This window comes from Mesoplodon bidens (assembly GCF_964165515.1).
Source record: "Mesoplodon bidens genome assembly, contig: HAP1_SCAFFOLD_982, whole genome shotgun sequence".
NCBI classification, from domain to species: Eukaryota; Metazoa; Chordata; class Mammalia; order Artiodactyla; family Ziphiidae; genus Mesoplodon; species Mesoplodon bidens.
The window spans coordinates 47,756-64,541 of NW_027672043.1; the positions used below are offsets into that span (position 1 = coordinate 47,756).

The 16,786-nt window shown below is 38.6% G+C and overlaps 1 long non-coding RNA gene across 2 annotated transcripts in view; it reads left to right on the top strand.

Annotated features, from left to right (window-relative positions):
- The first annotated feature begins 374 nt into the window (after nucleotides 1-374).
- Nucleotides 375-16,786, top strand: part of LOC308610687 — a 34,424-nt gene continuing 18,012 nt past the window's right edge. For both annotated transcript variants that reach the window (XR_014014612.1, XR_014014613.1), the window contains exon 1: nucleotides 375-731. This is a non-coding gene — a long non-coding RNA (uncharacterized lncRNA). The remainder of the gene's footprint in view (nucleotides 732-16,786) is intronic.

The window sequence follows — 16,786 nt, forward strand, 5'->3', positions numbered from 1 at the left end:
CACTGGGATACGGATGTGAAAGCCACTGTTTCCTTATATTCCAAAGACCAAATAAATAAAACAAATAAACACAAAAAAACAAGTAAATGAAACTGTCTTAAAACCAACTCTCTTTTCTTCCTCATCCATGTTAATTCTCTTCTACCTAAAATTACTTCCTGGAAGTGATTCTTATGTTTCTTAGAGCCTCTTTATGTATATATCCACACTAATGCATATAAAACTGTTCCTTGTAGATCTTTTACTTTTTCCATTTGAAGAATTATTTTCACATGTCATATAGAGTTTATCCATTGCATTTTTCCTGTGTATTTGAGCATCGTAGGAAGATAAATTCTACTCTTGAAAATGTTAACTGGTGACTGAGACACAGAAAGCTATTCTTCTTACCATTTTTCAATAGTGAGTAGTAGATTCTGTAGGGGTGGAATTTTAAGATGTAAGTATACTGTTTTTCTACACTCCAATTACGTTCCCCTTATCATAGAAATTGACCAGTGAAGTGTGCTGCTGACTTTTCAGAATCCATGTACATACAATCCATTAAGTTATTAGATATAACGTTGGTCAGAAAAGCATACTGTGAAATGTTGCTTTTATTTAAACTCCCACTATTTTCACTCCATGGTTTCAAGATTTGACTTCTTTATTGCCCTCTGGTAGTGGGCTCTGTGAACTGCATATTTACGGGTCTGGAGCACATATCTTCCCGGAGGTATTCAACTCCTCAGGTACAAGCTAAAGAGTAGATGATAAGAAGCATTCATATTTATTAAAACTAATTAAGAATATCAGTAGCCTGATGACTGTTGTTTCTAAAAATATAAACTATTTATCCTTCTGTTGTCAAACAAGCATATTTCATGAAAAGAAGTATAAATCCTTTTTTGCTTGCAATAAAAGAACAATAATTGAAGGTATTCTTCATTTGGACCAAATACCTTCTCTGAAAATATAAGTTAAAATAGGAGTTGAACTTTTGCAAAATACTCTTTAGTAAATAAAACTCCACATATAATTTCAAATTATCATTGAATTTTACCTTAAATTTAAGTATCTATATTGACTTAAATGCTGTCCTCTGTAATTTCGGATGATTCCCTCCTTTATATCTTCTTCCTCTCTTCAACAAATAAAATACATATGAATGCCTAACATGAGGTAGGGTATTCTCTGTGAAATAATGATGTTGGTATACTTGATTTTGACTTAGCAGAGGGATTGAGCCTCTGTGTTGGTGAATTCTCCCCAGATGGTGCGTGGGGAGAGGGTCAGGCATGTCTCTGTGCTCCTGAAGTTTTCTCTGTGAAACTGTCAACCTCCAATATCAGAAATAACTTCCTTCGTCAGAAGGGATTTTCAGACATTAAAAGTTTTCTCTTAAAGTGCAAGTATTTTTAAAATCTATAAAATATAGGGCATTATACATTTTCTTTAGTTACTACAAGCTGAATTTTAACTGAGAAGACTGGGGACTCCATGTATGTGTACATTCATGCATGCATGCATGTTTGTGTGTTACACGTGTGTGTGTGTGTGTAGGTCTACTGAGGATACAGAACATATTCTGCACAGAGCCATGGTATATCAGAAGGGAAAAGAGTATAAAGAGTATAAAGGACCAGCTTCACCTGCTTAATTTGTCCCCTGACCTGGTGTCGTCTTATTTTCCACCATCCTTTGCTGATCTGTGTACTAAATACCCAGGGTTCCTGGGTACCCCCAGGTACCTCTGTAAGTTTTACAAGCCTATCAATATCCCATGTACAGTGGATGGAACCTGGACTTTTTGCCCATATAGTTTTCCTTTCCCTCAGAGTTTTCGTCTGAGCTATGTCATGGGGTAGGTGCTGTTGTGAAAATTTGTGCTCACTTGTTAAATAGAAACTACTCATTTAACTGTTTAAACAAATAAACAGTATCTTGAGTCAGTTGCACGGCACCTCCAGTCTCCACAAAGCAGAGTTACTTTGGGACAGGAAGTTCTTTTAGTTTCCCCTTAAATCAAAATACAAAGTTATTGAGCAATTCTAGGACCAACCCTATAGTTGCAAACTTGGGAAGAGCTCACAGGATTCTGTAATTGTTTGTTTACCCCCTTACTGGGACAGCAAATAGCTCAATAGTTCTTATACTGAAGTCAAAAGGAAGAATAATACCGGAACAAAATCTGCATTTAACGTCTACGTCTTATTTTTATTTTCTCTTGGCACATAGTAGGTAACTGTTAAATGTTCTCTTGATAAATATTAAAAACACACAAGGTACTTCATATACTAGGGGTCATAAAATTTCAACTTTTCTTTTGGTGTAGGGGTTGATGATGAAAAGTTTGGAAACTTCTGATCCATGTTAATGTTCCTGCTTTGAGAACTGCAGGGCGCAGCTTTTAGATGGAAAAAGTTGCCAAGAGGACCAGAAGTAGAATAAAGACATTTATGTAATTCTTCCTTATAATTTCATTTATTGGTTTTCAGCATCTAACTTTGAAAAGTTGCCTGAGGCTGCCTAGGGTCTGCAATAAGGATCACAGCTGTGCTGTCCTACCCCCTCCCCACACGTGGGGAGCAGAGCCTTCCCAGCAGTGCTAATAGAGCCCCATGGCTTTCCGCCCACCTCGGTACTGCTCAAAGCAGTGGCTTTTTTCTACCAGCCTCACCCTTCTCCATGTAAATCTTTTTCTTCTTTCCAGTTTTATTGAGATATAATTGACATGTAACACTGTATAAGTTTAAGGTGTACAACATCATAATTTGATACATGTATATATTGCAAAATGATTATACCACAATAAGGTTAATTAACACACCCATGACCTTACACAATTAATTACCTTTTGTGTGTGTGTGTGTGTGTGTGTGTGTGATGAGAACATGTAAGGTCTACTATCTCAGAAACTTTTGAGTATGCAATAGAGTGTTGTTAACTATAGTCACCATGCTGTACATCAGACTCCCAGGATTTATTCATCTTACAACTGGAAGGTTATACCCTTTGACCAACAACTCCCCATTTCCTCCACTCCCCAGCCCTTGACGGCCACCATTCTACTCGGTTTCTGTGAGAGCAGCGTTTTTAGATTACACGTAAAAGTGAGATTATGCAGTGTTTGTCTTTCTCTCTCTGACGCATTTCACTTAGCATAATGCCCTCAAGGTTCATCGAAGTTGTTGCAAATGGCAAGATTCCCTTATTTTTTAAGGCTGAATAACATTCCATTCTACATATGTGCCATATTTTCTTTATTCATTTGTCTGTCAATGGACACTATAGAAACAGAAACTCACTCAGTTCCTACAAGTGTCCAAGGTAACAATAGACAAAATATGGATGTTGGTGGGTGTAAATCCAGGCAGTAGGTTAGACTACATCCCACAGGCAGGAAGACCACTATTTTAGGAGGAGCTGCTTTGAATATGAATCAAATAATAATTGATTTATATATCACCAGTTCAGAACTAACTCATCTGTTTTAGACACCTCACCATAGATATGAAATGAGAATGAGTGGAAAAGGAGGCTTCTGAAGGCAAACAGTCATAAAACCCATTATTATTCTGTAAAAAGGAGACTATACAGTCTTACCTTTAGAACCTCAAATCAAAGAAAGACATGTAGCAGCCTCAGTAGGATATAATCACAACAGAAAAAATACAAGCAGAAGGCAGAGGAAAAAGAAGTGCCATTTGGTATGGGAATAACTAGCTCTGTATGTCTCAAAAGCCTCCTATAAACATGTCTGGGTGTCAATACAGTGTAATAATTAATATCCATAAACCCTGAGTCTTAAGAAAAAAGAACTGTATCTTTTGCTTTCTTTTAGAAAGGGACAGAAAGGTAACTATATTTGCTTTAATAAATACAGAGACTTGGTGCACTTAAATATTTGATCAACTAATTTTAAAAATGTTTCTTACAGCATACATCATTTTCTGATGAAACGGGTAAAATAAGGTTCTAGGGTGTGAGGAGGGCATGAGGTATTATACACATTTTCTTTTCTGTCCTTTTGTAGCTGAATATCCTTTTCCAGGCCTAAAGAAGTAGTAAAATTATGGATCTAAGATTGAATAAAAGGTTTCATAGACATATTTTACATATATGCCATTAGATTTCCACAGAGTTATTTCAGGCTGCTGACAGGCTGCTTGCTTGAGCTGAGACCCCTCTAAACAAAGCCCAGGAAGAAACTAACAACTGTGAAAGCCAACTTATTTCTTCTGTGAGTAACTTGGCTGCAGAGCAGACTAATTACGCCTTTAACCACACTGTTTGAACTCTTTGTCCTTATCTGGGAATCACTATTCTGAAAGTAGAGAAGGGGACTAGGGAAGTTAAAAGAGACAAAAGATGTAAATATGGTCTCTTTGCAGAATCTCAGAGGTCAGGCAACAGTTCTACCTCAGGTGCAGCCTGAATGCTAGTCTCCACCTGGAGTGAATCACTGAAGGATCATTTCTCAGCACATAGTCAGTGTTTGTTAAATTTTCATATTATTTTATCCCAGTGAATAATACTGATGAGGGATTTTGAAACTATTACATTCCGCCAAAGGACTTGATTTTGTAATGATACCAAACCTTGGAAAATAAAGGAAGTAGAGATTGGTGAATCCTTGACAAATTATTAGAGTTATAACTGATTGTTTCATAAGGAAAGATAGGGAATGGATCATTTCGGAACCTGAATGAATACTTTGAATCTCATCTATTTCTGTTAAAACTACAGGTTAGTTGAGCTCAAAAATTGTAGGTATAAAAATTGTGTTTTTTGGTAATAAAATTTGTTTTAACCCTTCTCTCAATTATGCATTTAAATGTTGACCAATTCACAAGTAACTGTTTACAGTCAATGGATTGGCAAGTGGCTTTGGGATCATTCATTTTATAGTCTGGGATTTCCAGTGTTATCTTTATTTTCCCATGTATACTCTATTTCATACATTTTATTAGCAGTAGTAGTAGAAATAGTAGTAGTAATATCATTATTATTTAGTTAGAGTAGAATTGTTTCTATAACTTCTTACGGTCAGACATATACTAAGCAACACACATTTTGAAAGCACTGGTGTTGGAGTAAATTCGATGTTGATGAGACTCGTCACTGCCCTTAAAGGAGCTTGTCTTCTAGTTGGAAAGATGTGACATATACAATAATCTGAGGCATTAAGTAAATACATAGGTCTGAGGGCAGAAGATCCTGAAGGAAGCAAGCTGCAAAGAACTCATTTTGAATCCTGGCATTCATATTGGCAGATCTCCTCACACCTTTTTAGGACAGTTATAGACAAAGCAAGTAGGACTGGAGAATACACTACAATGGCCAAAATAAGATTTCATGTCATTTCAGCCTAGGGGATTCTTTCTAGGCTTTGAGCATATGATAATTTAAATGCCACCTAAATAGTAAATTTACTTTAATGCTGACAATGTAGAAAAGATATTTTGCTGCAAAAGTATACACAGTAGTAACAAGTGGATTTTGGAAGAAACTAATATTTTGTCTTATACTGATACTACACTATTGCCCTAGACCTAGCAGCAGCCTTTACTCTTTGTTGTTTTCTTCTAAGACTAAAGAGCCTCTTTATTTTTTTCCACCAACAGATCTCAGAGCAATCTGAGTGCACTGGCCAGTTGGGACACAATTATCATTAGAATTTTTGGCTAGAGAAGAAAGCTCCTAATTTAAGAATGGCTTTTTGCCTTCTGAGAGCTCAGAAGAGCAAATTGCAAGCCATCTACATTTATAAAACATGTTTTAGTATGGAAAATTTCAAACATCTACAGAAGTAAAAAGAAAGAAGTAGAAACGTTCATCAATTGTTCTCATCAAATGTCCATTTCAGGCCAATACATTTTCTCTACACCCTCTCTGACTACTACCGCCATAATCCCCAGCAATTTTAAAGCAAATCCCAGATTTCTTTTTCTCAGTGAAAACGTCAGTATACATATTTCTAAAATGCAAGAACTGCCCTTTGTAAGCTCAACTATGTCATTATCACACATCCGCAAATAATAATAATTCCTTAATATCAAGAAATAGCCAGTCAGTTCATGTTTCCTTGATTGTCCTATACATGTATTTTTATTTTAATAACCATTATTTATTTGATTGCTGATCCAAACACAATTTCTTTTAAAGTATAGGTTTAAAAGAACTCAATTTGCTCATTTTTCTTGCAAGTGTTTGTCATTGAATTCAAAGCATTCATCCAGTAGGGTTCCCAACTGTCTGGATTATGCTGATTGCATCCCCTTTATGCTTATACATTTATCATGCTCCTTTGGCCCATGTATTTACTGTCAGTTGGTAGATAGATCTAGAGCACTGACATAATTCAGGTGTGATTTTTTGTCAGGTTTACTTCATAGATAATATTGATGAATTCCAAAAGGAACTATAAAGTGTCTGTCTTACTGTGATGTTGCAGCCATTAATGATCAATGTCTAGCTCCATTAATTTATTAAGGGTACCAAATGGTGATAGTCTACTAATTAGATTATTATTCATTTATTAGCTAGAACATTATTTCATCAAATACTTGGTTGCCCTGAGTTACAGTTTAATTAGGAAAAGAAGAATAAATGTTTCTTTTATTTTATTTACCAGTTTTACAAAAAAAGGAAAAAACAGGAGAGAGAAAGGTTGACTGCAAAGTAGCTTCCGAAGATGACTAATGAGGCATTTTCTTTCTTTGTTGTTGTTTTCAGTGAGGTTGTTATAAATATTGATGCAGAGATTGTCCCCTCTTAGGTTCACGGATCCTGTTCAAATTGGCTCCTGAGTCCTTTCCACACAACCACAGTAGTCTTTGAAGTCTTCCCAGCTCTCTTGTACGACAAGGTGTAACAGGAACATCTAGTTCGTTTCTTATGCTGGATTTGAAATCAGCTATTTCTCCAAGGAGGCATTATCCACTGTGTTTATTCAAACTTGTGTTCCTTCTAGTTTAACCTTCTCTCGAGACATGATTTTTTTAAACAAATTACTTACTGAATTTTTTCACCTTTTCAAATCTTGCTATTCTCCAATCACTTCATTTCTGATTTTTTCTAATTTCTTTTATGTTTTTCTTAAAACCAGTTTCTATTCCTTTTAAAATTTCTTTTACTTTTTCCGCAATATCAGGCAATAAATTTCATTTGTTCTGTGGACGTGTCTTTCTGTCACGTTTTCAGGATTTGCTGGAACTTTCTTTTCACCCTTCTTTTTTCTTTTTTTTCCTCACTGATTTTCTACAGGATGTGAATGGAATACTCTTCTGTCACTCATTTTTAAATGAAATAAGTTTCCACTTTAGGAGGGAATCATAGATCAGAATATAATTTCTAGCTTCAGAACTCCAGGGCTCACTATCTTCTATTATTTTCACAACATAATTTTTAAAAATGACCTTAAAATTTCTAAAATCTTCCTCCTCGGCCCTCCTCTGCCCATTTACCCAGGGCTCCTCTTTCTTGTCCTTGTTGAGTATGGGGATTTGTTCTGGAATGGTGCTTTGGTATGATAGGTGTCAAGGTTTCACAGACCCCAGAACACTTGGCATCCTCAGAACATTTCAAAGTTCTTGCACTCAGCTGCAAGGTGGAGCCTGCAACGTTCACTCCCGGTTTCTGTCGCTGTTCTCAATGAGTTTTTGTCTCAGTGAGTTCTTGAACCATAGTAACCTTTGGCTCTCCTGAAAGAGAGAGAGAGTCCTTCCCTCGTCTTCCTCCCACACACCTTGGGATACACATATGTAGGTCTTTTTCCTGTTGTTGATTTGTTCCTACCTGGCTGTATGTTGCAGTTAATGTGGACACCTTGTTGTAGATGTTGTCTGTGGGTTTTTGATCTTGCTATTCTAGATGCTTTTCTTTCTTCTTTGTGGGGGTGGGGGCTTGTGTATTTAGGGGAGGGGTGGCATATTCAGGGATAAAAATCTTCTCTGTAGCCACCATCATTTCCCCAGAATCCTCTGCCATTAATATTTAAAAGAAAATCATAGGAATCATTATCCGGATCCTTAGGATAATCATTACATTGTATCTGTCTTTTTTCCAGGCTTCAAGCTGCCTGTGGCTCCCCACGTTAGTATACTGACATGACTGGGCAATGCCTAATTTGACAGGTTCTTTCTGTACTACCTTCCTCCTAATCATGACAGTCTTGTACGCTATACGTAGTCTTCTTTACTGATAGGGAATTTAGAAAATACAGGAAGCCATGGGTTTAATAGCTGAAAGTGGAATTAATGTGTTATTTTTCTCAGGTAAAATATCATAAGACTCCTTAGGCCAAAGTTGTAAAATGAAATCGCAAATTTCCTGGAATCATTTTGCAAACGTGAATGCCCACATAAAGTACACTAGGACTTGAATCCAAGGAATAACACATTTTTAGAGCCTCCAGATTTATAAACTTAGTACAATTCTGCATTACTCCTTAAGGCAACTGAAGAAAATAATTTTGTGATCAAATAAATATTGATTTTATTAACATAGTTATTTTAAAAGTCTATAAAGCTTTTAAAAAATGTTAAGGCTCTGTCAGGCTCATCAGTTGTTATTTCTTTTCTAGAATCTTGGATAAAGGAACAGTCGTTTGAGGGGAAACATGGTATAAAATGGGAAGATAATCTAACAGTGAAGATAGTTATATCTCTTCCTGTGTGATGAACTACTCCTAAGCTTGGTGGTTTAAAACAGCAGGCACTTTATCTCCTTACAATTTGTGAATCAGCAGAATGGGCTGGGATCCCCTGGGTGGATCTATCTTGCTTTCTCCTGAGGTGACTACTGAGGCTGCCATCATCTGGTTGCTGGACTGGGGCTGGTTGCTTTCACATGTCTGGCCATTGATGCTGGCTGTGGCCTGGGCCTGTTCTCCACTAGGTTAGCCAGGCTTCCTAACATGTCAGGTTTCCATGAGGACAAGCCCTAAAGCACAAGTACTCTCCAAGCTTCAGCTCTTGATATGCCATTGGGCCAAAGCAAGTCATGTGACCAAACCCAGGTCAAGGTGGAACAAAACTACACAGGGTGAGAAAACGGGGGGGAGGGTCATTTTCACTGGGGGTCAGTAGTCTAACAAACTGCTGCAATAACTATATAAAGAAAAGCCCCCCGGAGGACAACTGGCAAAAAATAAATGTGTGCGGGGTGGGGTGGGGGTTTGGCATGGGGGGGGAAAAGGCAGTAAGCAGGGGCTACCAAAATCTGAAGATTCTGGAATTTTTGGAAAATCCACTGGGATTACAGGAGTTACACAACCATGTTCTGACACCAGAAGAAAGGTCCCAGTTGAGCATCAGGGAAATCTAGCGCTCTTCCTCCATTGCATCAATTTCCACATTTCTTTGACTCAGCATATTTGTAGAATGAATCATGACTTTCTATAAATTTTTAGTTCAGTTTTTCAAAGAAATAGTGACCTCGCTTCTATCTGCTGTGCCACAAAAATGCCGTAGAAAAAAATTCCTTCTGTTAAATCGCTCACTAGGTGAAATTGTATGTGTAACCTAGTACCAAAGAGGTATTAAGAATCGCCACAGCCGAGCCGGCCCTCCGCACCACGCACCCTATAGCAGCCAGTGGGTGAGCCGGGAGTCGAGGAGGTCACCGTGGGAAGGAGGGGCGCGGGCAACGTGTCAGCCTCCTTCCATCTCCGTGGAGCCACCTCGTGCCTCTGGTACAGGGAGTCGTCCACAGCAGCCGTCGGTGGCCAGCCTTGCAGCGCTGTGTTCTAGGTCAGTAGCTTCCAAGACTCCAGTTGGATTCATTGGAGTAGGCAACGTGGGGAATCCAGTGGCAAAAGAGCTCTTGAAACATGGCTAGCCACTCACTATTGCTGATGTGTTCCCTGATGCATGCAAAGAGCTGCTAGATGCAGGTGAACCCGGTAGTGTCTTCTGCAGCGGATGTAGCCGAAAAAGGTGACAGAATTATTACAGTGCATCAATGCGCTAGAAGCTTATACTGGAGCAAATGGAATTCAAAAAAAAGTGAAGGAAGACTATTAATAGATTCTAGTACTTTTGATCCTATGGTTTTGAGAGAATTGGCCAAAGAAGTTGAGAAAATGAGAGCAGTTTTCACGGATGCCCGTTTCTGGTAGTGTGGGAATGGCTCGGTCTGGCAACCTCACATTTAGGATGGGAGGGGTTGAGCTGCTGTGGTGCATGGGCTCCCATGTGGTGCATCGTGGAGCTGTCGGGACTGGCCAGGCTTCGCAGATCTGCAAACACTTGCTGTTAGGTGTTAGTAGTATCGGAACTGCTGAAGCTATGAATCTGGGACTCAGGTTAGGGCTTGACCCAAAACTCTTGGCTAAAATCCTAAATACGAGTTTAGGACGATGTTGGTCAAGTGACACTTACAATCCTGTACCTGGGGTGATGGATGGAGTTCACCTGGCTAATTACTATCAGGGCGGATTCTGAGCAACACTCATGGCTAAGGATCTGGGATTAGCATGAGGCTCTGCTACCAGCACGAAGAGCCCAGTCCTTCTGGGCAGTCAAGCCCATCAGATCTGCAGGGGTGTTGTGCGTGAAGGGCTACTCTAAAAAAGACTTCTCATTCGTGGTCCAGTTTTTGCAAGAGGAGGAGACATTCTGAGTTTGCCCTCTGGCTGTGAACACTGAAACATTGAAACCAAACTGTGTCTTGGAGCCCCTTATGGCTCACTCCACAGGAAAATGGGCTTAATCAAAGGTCAACTGTCTGCTTTTGAGTGTCTAGGTCAGGGGTCCCCAACCCCTTGGCCTTGGACGGGTACCAGTCCACAGCCTCTTAGGAAATGGTCTGCACAGCAGGAGGTGAGTCGCAAGCAAGCCAGCTATAAGCTTCATCTGCCGCTCCCTATGGCTCACATTACCGCCTGAACCCCACACACCCCGCCTCCCCTCCCTGGAAAAATTTGCTTCCAGGAAACCGGTCCCTGGTTCCAAAAAGGTTAGGGACCTCTGGTCTAGGTCACAATAGATCCTGGGATTTTTCACCCATTTTAAACTGCTTATTCTTTTTATCTATTTAACAAACATATCATCTGTAATTTTTTTTTTCTGCAAGCCACTGATGGTAACTGCTAGCTAGCTAGCTGATTGGCCTTTTTCAAAAGTTTGATTCCTGAGCATCTTCAGCTAAAACGCTGCCTATTTCACTCAGGATATTATTTACTCCACTTTACAAATGAAACTAAAATTGTTTTCAACAGGATAAAATCTATCCTCGAGGAAAGAAAAGAAATTGGTGTGAGAAAAGGTATTAGAGAAAGGGGAAGTATAGTGAATTACTACCTGTGTGCCTCAGAAAATTTGTCCTGTTATCCCAGTGGTGATATTCTTGCATTGAGATTACTGGTTTATTTTCTAGGAGTTGTTAAAGCAAGAGAACTCCTTGCTGCATGTTATGTAATTTGGACTCTGTTACAATTATCTTGGTGTGCCCCTCTTGTAACAACTTCCCATACTCAGCAAACTGTTTTTTTCATATTTTTGCTTCCTTGTCCATTTTTACTGCATATTTTTTACTTCAAAAGAATGACATCTTTAGAACTGTTTCAGAGCCAGCGATGATATGTGCTTTAGATAATTATTACACTATGCTAAATATAACCATATTCTTTTGAATTCAAATAAATTTCTATGCTGATAAAAAAAGAGAGGCACATTTCATCAATGTTTAAATAGTATCCTTCCTCCTCTAAAACTTAAAATAGGATTCAGTCTGATTCCTAAAGGGTTATTTTCTTCAACAACAAGAGCTGACTTAGGCCATTTCTTGGCAGTGGAATCTGAGCATAGAGGTCTCTGTCTCACTGCCCTTTGATTCTCACTCACGGTATCCTGGGTGAATGTAATGGATGGGCGTGCCCTTATGACTTAGCCTACTGCTACTGCTCCTGATGAGGGCTAATGGTGTGGGCCACTTTAAATCTTGCCCAGCAAAGTGCTGACATCTGGGGTTTCCTATCAAGTTTACCAGATATTCCACAGTAATTTCATAATTTACACAACATAAAAACACTGATCTTGAGCTTAGGAAAGCATTTCATTTAAACAGATACAGAACACTACTCTACAAAATGGTTTAAAATTTGTGAGCAATTGCATTAAATAAACTCTAATATAAATTAATCTAATACAAGTAAACTAATAGTTGCAAAGCTACTGGTCGCTTCAGAAGTGGTGGCTACGGATAACTTCAAAGTTGTTTCCTCAATGCATTAAGAGGCGAAACTATTTGCTGTCAACTTCTTCTTGGGGAAGCTTTTTTCCTTAGTTTGATGCTGATTCGCGTTATGAATGTATAGGAACCATTACTGGTTCTTCCTTTCCATATTCAGTGCACCATTATACTTCTATCCTCTTAAGATCTGGATATCTGTTACTGCTACTGTTGGCTGGAGCCTGGCAGGAGGAAAGCTCTCAAGAAAAAAGGTCAACAAGTGTTAAAGAGTTTTAGCATACTACTGAGACTTTTTATCTACCATAATCATAAGAAATAATAATTAAAATTACAGCCTGGTCAGTGAGACCTTGAGTAAATTGTGGAAGCATCCATGTTTCCTACAGTTTCAGGGGATGGATATTTCCTGTTATTAACTCTATATCCTCTTCAACTGGAACAGAGAGACCTTTCTCTGTTGAAGCAGTTTCGTCTTTTTCCTGGGCATTTTTAGTTTTCTCTTATGAGAGACTTGTAAAGCTTACCTACACAAACTTACACATACACGTATAAAGCAAAGAAGGGATAGAGTAGTCTTGAGAGGACACTGTTTTGTAGCAGGCACACAAGACAGAGGTAATACTCCCTGATTGCATTTGCCTCCCTAGCCCCATCTCCTTTGTGGAAAGCATCAGCATTCTGAGTGGTCTCTGCACCCCACTAACTGGACGGAACACTGCATTGGCATTCTTAGGGAGCACTGATGGTCCCTACGGAAACTGTGGTTAGAGCTTGTGCAGCCACAGTGCACAGGAAAGAAACAAATATACTTCATATAACATGCTTACTCTGTTTTGCTTAATTAGCACTTATTCCTTGTAAAAGGCTGATTTCTGCTTTGACAGGGAGTAATCGAACTCTGTATTCACCCAAACCATAAAATTAAAGTTAACATACCTCAGCTTTTCATCCTACTGGAAGAAATGTATGAAATCTAAAGTTATTTTTTAATTGCTGCTGTTTAGAATGCCTGAAGCCCATTTGCTGAACTTGTTAAAGAGCAGTGTTAATGAGGGTATTTTTCGTTTCTTTCTTTTCCGACCACAGCATGAATTCTCAGCCCAAAGTGTGCCCTGTTTCCCACAATAGAGACGGGGAAAAGTGCGAGTCTCTCACCACAAAGCATGAGACAACTACAAATACTTTTCTCCCAGAGTTAACATTGATGACAGTCTTTGTGGAAAAGGTCTTCCTCTTTTTGCGGGAATACAGTAGAAATGCAAGTCATATTCTCCATAATTTCACTACTGGAAAAATAATTTCATAGTCCATATATATATGTGTGTGTATATATATATATATATATATATATACATATATATATATACACACACATATATATATATATTTTTTTTTTTTTTTGCGGTACGCGTGCCTGTCACTGCTGTGGCACTTCCTGTTGCAGAGCACAGGCTCCGCACGCGCAGGCTCAGCGGCCCTGGCTCACGGCCCCAGCCGCTCCGTGGCATGTGGGATCTTCCTGGACTGGGGCACGAACCCGTGTCCCCTGCATCGGCAGGCGGACTCTCAACCACTGCGCCACCAGGGAAGCCCCATAGTCCATATTTTTTATTGGTCTTCTTAAAAACATATACAATGTTTACAATAAGGAGTAAAAGAGAAGATTTTCAATGCGATATTTCAAGGAGCATTTTGTAAAGGCGGGATCCAGTCCGAACTTTGGAAAATTAACACACACCTATGAGATCAAAGAGTCACCTGCAAAAAATTTTATTATGTTTTTCTTTCATACTAGTTTCCTAAAGGTGCATTGTTACTTCTTGGTAATGTAATAGTCAGAAATGACTATAAGGTGGCCATTTGAGGAAGAAGTAGCTCTTACATAAGTGTCTAGTGAACGTATCTGTTTTGATACAATACCTCTTGGTTTCAGAGGCTTGCACAGATTTCCTCTAAATGAATAAACTTAGTAAGATTTTTCTAACTATCAGTTAATCTAAAAGTAGATTTAGAAATCTACTTCTGAAGCAGTTTTGTTAATTAATTATTGGTCAGTTCTCTTTCTGATTGGTACTTCTTTCTGCAAAACAAATCCCTGTACTTAGAACAATGAATACCACCATCCCTGGCTCCTTGATTATTACACAGTGATGTTTCTTGAGAAAAAAGCTTACCCTTTTTGGGGGGAAACTTCAGTCCATGAAGTAAAACTTCATTAAAACTAGATCTGCTTCTAATGCCAGTGTGATGCAGATCAGTATCCCCTTTCTTTTGACTTTCCAGGCTGTGTGAAGAGAATGGTATGGTTTGGTTTAGGAAGGGTTGTAGCTTAAGAGGATTGCATTATGTTTCTGTGTCACTTTGGGGGGTTTTATTTCAATATTATATCCTGTTCTGTAAAAACACCATAGTCATTCTCTTACTTCTTATTAAATAATTAAACGCTGCCCTTTGTTTACTTTCCCCTTCTGATCAGAAGACTCCTCTCCACTCTAGGCCTTGATCTGAGTTCCAATTCATCAGCTTGTAGTAGCTACACTTCTGGTTTCTGAAGTGAGACAGATATGGGTCCCATTTCTGTCTTCATCAGTTATAATTTAGCCTCTGATATATGCATACCAGAGCTGGCAGTGACAAACATTTTGCTTCTCCTTATAGGGTTCTGTGCATTTTAATAGAGGATCACAATATTTTAAGTAGAGCTGGGATGGGGTGGAAAGAAAGAGCAGGAAAACATGCTTTTAGGAAGGTCTGAAATACAAATCACATGGAGGTAACTGCTTGAGAGAAAACCACCCCTACCTGAGTATTGTCAATAAAGTAGCACAGGGAGGCAAACGAATCAATTGTTCACTAAAAATATTTTTCTTCAGAAGAATAAAATTCACAAGAAAGCCTCATTGCAAATAAAATATATTTGTTTTCCTAAAGGAAGATATTTGAAAAGTCGTAGTAAATACCTGCTTTGACCTTCTGTGTCCCTAGTGTTCTATCTCCACTAAGTTTTATGAACACTACATAGAGGAGGAGCCTGAGTCTCAAAGACCATAAGTAAGAGAGGGATTCCAGAGCCTTTGCAAGGTCCATTATGCCCCATGACTTCCCATTGCTTGTGCTGTTCATCCAGATAGGTGCTTAGGATACCAGAATGAATACATCTCTTTCGAGAGGTTTTTAACAGACATTAGATACTAAACAAGTACAACACCTAACAAATAGAACAGAATGCTTTATTTAAAGCAGAAACAGAATAAATGCTCACCTAGTATCGTTTAAATCCCCTTTAAATTATTTTTTGAATCAACATGTTTATATTTGAGGGTATTTTCTTATTTTTTCCTAGTTCCCTTTACTTGCACCTCCTTTCTTTTTCTCTTTTCCCAACTGAAACGTTTATGGTTTCAAAAGTAATTACTTCTTGAAGAAAGTTTTTGTGTATACTAAGTGCTACCTAACGGAAGCCATAAGCATAGAGTCTGCTAGCATTTAAGTGGTATAATACATAGCCAGGTTGAATCAGGTGGGAGAGAAGGTTAATCATTCTTTGAAACTGGCAGTGTTGCCGGAGGTGGATTAATATGCTTTTTGAATCTCTTATGTGCTCTAAGTCTCCTTGATCACAATCACTACGTTAATGGTTGAGGTTTTGAATTAGAGGTGTCTCCTGGACTCAGCTGGGCCAAGTCCCTTCATCTCTCTGGCCATATTAGGTGATAGTTTTCTCATTTCAATACACGATCTATGTTAGAGGGAGTGTTGACTATACCAGACTTTCAACGTGGGCACCCAGAAAGTGGAAGAATCTCTCTATTGGTGATTAATCATAACTCTTTTCATTGTGAATATAGTCCTTCCCTTAGGTAAGGCAGGAAGACCATGAAAAATAGAAAGTTCTCGGGTGTCTGTGGAAGCTGGAGTGCTCTCGACCTGTCAGCTCACTGGCAGAGCAGGCTTCGTCCGGACACTAGAGAACAAAATGTGAAATTGGCACCAGCCAGCCTCTCCATTGCACAGGGTATCCCTATTTAAATTTGACAACCAGGATATTTTACAATTTGAAATTCTTGTCATCTGGTTTTCTTTAGTTTTTTCTTTGGGTTGAAAAGACTGAGAAGCTTGTTAAAAAATCTGGAATTCTGATGGTGAGGCTTAACCAGATGTATTGAGTCATCAATCAGCAAACATTGACCAACGCTTACCATTCCCCCAGTTACTATACTAAGGACCCAGACACGTCTCAGATAGTGGCCTTGCTCATTCACTGTATTTACAGTACTTTTTTCTAAATGTAACCAGAGCTCAGGTAAAGACAAGACATTGATTTGAGTCTGAAGTAAACAAAGCTGACTGGTCTGATCCCTTCAGTTTCCAGAATTATTTTGTTTCAGGTAGTAATTTTCCCAGACCAATAGAACAAAGTTCTATCGTCTATTTATTTAATATTTTATCACAATAGTCCTTGCCCCTTTGACCTCTAGTGAGGAAACTTGCCTAAGAAACTGAAATATGCTTAGGTTCTATGGGTAAGTGCAGATAATGATATGAATGAAATTGAAAATGAAAAGCCAAAGGTGGAAAAGGCAGTTCTGAATAGATGAAGTAAGACAGA